This window comes from Mesoplodon densirostris, chromosome 9 (genome assembly GCF_025265405.1).
Source record: "Mesoplodon densirostris isolate mMesDen1 chromosome 9, mMesDen1 primary haplotype, whole genome shotgun sequence".
Lineage (NCBI taxonomy): Eukaryota > Metazoa > Chordata > Mammalia > Artiodactyla > Ziphiidae > Mesoplodon > Mesoplodon densirostris.
The window spans coordinates 37,814,390-37,820,156 of NC_082669.1; positions in this window are offsets into that span (position 1 = coordinate 37,814,390).

Here is a 5,767-nt window from a genome sequence, read left to right on the forward strand (position 1 = left end):
TTGAAGCTTCTGATAAAACTGAGTCTTTAAAACAAATGTGTTAACTAATGTCAGTAGTGCAGCGTTTGTAACACCCTTTAGAAACAACGCTGGCAGTTGTAAGTTCTCTCTATATTTTATGAGTAGTACTTTAAAATATATATATATTTATTTATTTGGTTGTGCCGGGTCTTTAGTTGTGGCATGTGAACTCTTGGTTGCACCATATGGGATCTAGTTCCCTGACTAGGGATTGAACCTGGGCCCCCTGCATTGGGAGCACAGAGTCTTAGCCACTGGACCACGAGCGAAGTCCCTATGAGTAGTACTGATACTTGTTCATTCAGTTTACTAAGTGCCAGTAAAAGAAAGTTTTGTTTATAAAATATCAGCAAATGTGACCTGAGGGAAGACTGTATTCCAAAGGGCGCTGGGATTTTCACTGGGAACCCCTGTGGAGTTGCGGATGCTGATGGAGAGGGGCAGGGATCCCATCAGAAAGGGGTAGGAGAGAGAATATTTTCAGTCTGTGTTTTCACTCCCTGCTGGGCATTGGGGGAGAAGGAGGGTGAAGAGGACTTTTGTTGTGAGGACGGGAGAATGGGGTTGGTGGTGTTTGGTCATGGCACTGAGCATGTGAAGGCACAAGAGAAAAAAATGCAAAAAAAATTTTCCGCAAGTCAAGGAAGAGAAAGCTTATTTATCAACAATAAAAGGACAGGAAGGGTCTTCCCTGGTGGCACAGTGGTTGAGAGTCCGCCTGCCGATGCAGTGGACGCGGGCTCGTGCCCTGGTCCGGGAAGATCCCACATGCTGCAGAGCGGCTGGGTCCGTGAGCCATGGCCACTGAGCCTGCGCGTCCAGAGCCTGTGCTCCACAACGGGAGAGGCCACAACAGTGAGAGGCCTGCGTACTGCAAAAAAAAAAAAAAAAGACAGGAAGTGTAATCAAGTATTAACTTCAGATCTGGATAGTGTTAGAGCTGAGTTCTAGGACTTCTAAACTGAAGCTAGCCCAGAGAGGGTTGTAAAGACATTATTTTTTTAAAAATCAGGCATCAGAAGCAAAAAGAACACATGACATTCTGAGAGATGCTGCATTTAGTTAACCAGAAGTGCTGATTTATAGCTTCAGAGTGATGGGTTGGCAGGATAAGGGCATTGTGGGACAGGCAAGGCCAGTACCACAAACCAGGGGACCAAGACAAGGGCTAAGAAGTCAGGCATTGGTCTGGGGGTGCTGTCACTTCTTTGAGGATGGAGGTTGGAGGAATGTGGTAGAGGCTCTCTCTGCAGCTTGGGTCATAGCAGCTCTTAGACAATGGCAAAAGAAGGGAAATGGGAAATTTCAAGGTTTATAACAGTTCCTGTGAACTGTTATGGTGGAAACAGAGGCTACAAGGCAGAACAGATGAGGAGAAAGTTGCCTCCCCCTGCACCCTCAGGTCACCAAGAGAAATTAGAAGGCAAATGAGACTTCCATAGAAATTTGAAGCTTTCTTTTCTTCTAATTTTAGGTTAAACTTCATAGAGCTCCTTTCTTGACAGCTGGACTACATTTAGTGAACTGAAGACAATGAAGACAAAGTCTAGACATTGCAGCCTCCAGTGTCCCCTCCCCCCTTCTCTTCCTCATAGTGGTCACAGGAACATACAATGTGACATGTTGGTGGTGTGATGGAAAGATCCTCAAAAACACAAAAAGCACAATTCGGCAGTCATGAGCTCTATGAGTTTGGTGAAGAAAGAACTGTGTGAGTATGAGTGTGTATGTTGGTGGGCAAGGTCCAAGAAAGTGCATCCTGGTATTATTTATGTTAGTAAATTGCTAGAAAAACCCAAATGTCCATTAGCAAAGGAGAGGTTAAATAAATAATGATACATTCATGCAATGGAATACTATGCAGCCATTAAAAAGGAGACCTTTGTATCAGAGTTTGGTCAGGACATCAGAAGAGCCTCTGTGTATCCCATGACTGATCCAGGATGGGCACATAGCCCTGAGCAGAGCCAGAGAGGCTGTGAGAATTTTGCTTGGAATCTTTTTTTCTTCACTGACTTTCAGAGAAGATGTAGAGTCTGGAGCTGTGGCAGGAATGTTGTCAGATGAAAAGGGAGCCTGAAAAGAAGCCTAACTGGTAGTGAGCCCTTACCAAGGACAGTTTCAGATGAATGGCAGGTGGGAGAAAAATGGGTTGAAGAGTGAGAAGAGACTGGGCAGAGGAGGGGAGCCATCAAGTGAAGCTAACATTTAAAGACACATGGCTTTTACAGGGAGTAGAGAGCTGGAGTCCTGGCGAGAAGATGAGATGGAGAGCATTTTGCATTTGTGTCTTCACCCCCCAAGCAGGGAGATGCTACAGCATGTGTGACATTTATGGGAGCCCCGGTGAAGGGGGAGTGGATAACTGGTGGTGTCATATAACATGTGTGAGGGCTGGACTTGGAGTGCAGAAGAGAATGACCAATGTCTTCTTGGATGGCTTCGAATTCTCTGTGAAGTATGAGGAGGGGTCATTCTTTCAGAGAGAAGATAGATTAGGCGACAGTGGAGAACGGCTTAGTTGGGAACAGGTGCCGAGCCCCCTGGAGGAACTGTGTGGATTTCTGGGCAGTGTCACCGAGATCGTAGATCATGACTTACAACGCAGCTGTCTGTAGCAGCACTCTGCCCTGCAGGTGTGTTGGTCACAGGAGACAGCCTCCCTGGGTTTCAGGTTGGCCAGGCAAGTACCTGGAGGAAGGGCGTGCAGAAGAGTTGCAGTTACGTATCTTTAAGAGTGATTGACTGATGGGCCATGGGGTCTAAGCTAGATAAGGAAGCATGTGAGGTCAGGAGGTGCCTCAGTCACTTGGGGATAGTTCTCTCTCCCCTAGAGTTTCATTTTCCTCTTCCTTTAGCAGATTGTGAGAAGCTGCTTGGCCAGTTAGAAGGCTAAGGTTTCTTAAAGCCATCCCTGTCCAATTCTGCCCTCACCAGTGAGCTGCCTAAGGTGGTACTTTCTGCCAAGAAATTTTTTTTTCCCTTCTGTTTTGATGAGATTCTGCTGTTTGGTCAAGCACAAAAACTGGTCTGCAGGGCAGATGGCATCTTCAGAGCAGTTGGGAATCCTGTCACTCTGGGTCTCTGGATTGTTCTTTTTGTTTTTTTGAAGGTAAAATAAAAGTTTTATTTTTCTTACTGTTAATTGATCTAACAAATATCAGTCTGTTCAAAATAATAATAGCAACAATGTATCTGATTATGTATGCATATGGATGTATTATATATATACGGATCTCTGGTTTTGGTGAAAAAAAGCACATAAGACCTGAGGCAATGTCCATGCAAGACTGGTCCAGGGGCTTCACTGGAAGGGACTTACGGAAACACTGCTGATCAGTCTCCCAGTCTTCATGGCTATTATTGCTGTATATTTTCAAAGACAAAAAATTCATCATCTATTATCCTTTGAAATACGAATAGGTTATGTCTTCCGTTTTCAGCACCTACATGGTGGGGAGGAAAGTGGGGAGGGATAAATCAAAAAGACTTTTCAAAGAACAATTTAACAAACTCTATTAAAATGAAAACTTTTCATACTTTCAACTCAGCATTTTTGCTTCTTACAAAACACTACCACAATGCAAGGATATATGTTCTAGAATGTCCTAGTGAAGGATTGTTGGCCCATAAATAGGGGCCTGGTTAAGTAAATTAAGCAATGGACACACAGTGGAATACTATATGGACTTTGAAAACAGTGAGGTCAGCCGCTTTCGCCTTTTGAGATGGCCCACACCCTGTATGTGGAGCATGTTTCTGCTGGGGCAACTCTCGCCTTTTGGGACAGACTGCATTCTGCCCATGGAATGTTTATCTCTGCTTTCAGTTTATTATGGCTCACTCTTGAATTCTTTCCTGTGTGAAGCCAAGGATCCTCACTTGGTGGCCCATCCCAGGGACTCTCCTGGGACATGACCATCCTCTTGTGCCCAAGTTTCCTGCAATAACTTTACAAAGGAAGAGGAAGAAGGTGGTCTTTTCTCCCTCTCCACTTTTCCTTTGACTATAAAAGTGTAGCCCACTTAGTTCTCGGGGCAGAGCTCTCTTGCTTGCCTGCTTCTATCCTTCATAAGCATCCTATATTAATAGATCTACTTATCTAAAAAAACAAAAAACAGTGAGGTAAATCTATATGTACTGACATGGAAGGTTCTTCAAGACATTCTGTTCAGTGACAAGATGCAAAATAGTATGATAGCATCGATAATGATAATAACTATTAGTACATAAAAGGAATAAAGATTGAAGAAATGCACACAAAAATGTTAAAGACAATGTTAATGGGAACGTGGAGTATAATTTTCATTTTATGTATTTCTATGTGGTCTGAATTCTCTATAGTGAACAAGCATAATTTTAGTGAATAATGGAATTACTGAATATAATTTCTCTCCTAAGCATATTACATTCTCTCTTTTTTTTTTTTTGTGGTGCGCGGGCCTCTCACTGTTGTGGCCTCTCCCATTGTGGAGCACAGGCTCCAGACACACAGGCTCAGCGGCCATGGCTCATGGGCCCAGCTGCTCCACGGTATGTGGGATCTTCCCGGACCGGGGCACGAACCCATGTCCCTTGCATTGGCAGGCGGACTCTCAACCACTGCACCACCAGGGAAGCCCGTTACATTCATTATTAATCACACAATCTCTGGGTGGTGAATGTTACCAATTCTACAGATAAGAGGATTAGAAAAGTTAACCTGCCCAAGCTCACATTTAGATCATCTAAAGAGATAATCTTTTCAAACTCTATATCATAAAGTGAATATAGTCTTCCCAGGCTCAGCTTATCTCGCTTTAGAAGCTCACTTCTGGCCCTTTGAGCTATTTCTCCTTCCCATTATGATTTCACTTCCCTCTCAAAACTATTAAAATTCATTTCCTCTGGGAAGTTACCACAGGCTCATGGCTCCTCGTGACTCCATTAACCTTACTCTGTAGCATTTTGATGTACTCACTGCAGTGCTTTTGTATATATGTTACCGTTTGAATTTGCATATGATTCTATTCTCCTCCATCTTCATCTTTGATGATGAGCTCCTTGATAGACTTGCCACTTTGTTTAGAACTTCCCATAATCCTTCAGAGCCTGTTTCCAAACTTTCTCAGTATGTCTTAGGACTGTATCCTTAGTGTAACATTTGCATTTGGTGGGTCCTTAATATTGATGATCAACAGTTCCTATAAACCAGGCAATCTTTTTCTTACACAGCACTGTATGTTTTCTCTACTGAATTATGTAAATGTCCCTCAGTTGAATAGCTTCTAAATTAATAGATAATTCCAGTAAAGTCATGTCCTCTTTTGGTTTTTTTTTCTTGGTGTAGGGGAGATGTGAATCATATAGAATCAATAGAAGGTTTCCAAATGGAAAAGCTTGACAACCATTGTGATAAAAAAATATCAGTGGCAGAGAATTCCTCTATTTCTCAGCTTCAATGCTGACACGACTAAATGCTGTTTACATTATAAATGACCAAGGAAACAAGACTAGACTTCCAGTTGGTTGATAACATATGGTTAAGAAAAGAGCCTCAAGGTTATCATATTGATTCTAGATTATCTTCCTTGTCTGGTGTAAGTAGAGAGACAAACATATATTCTTACCCAAATAAGTGAATCAAATGTAATTTCCATTTTGCTCCACAAATATTTGAATGTGTACCTTTAACATTTCATTAGCAGCAAAAATAACATGGTCTACATCCACAGTCAGTTGTTCTTTAGACTAGTTTTACTCCTTG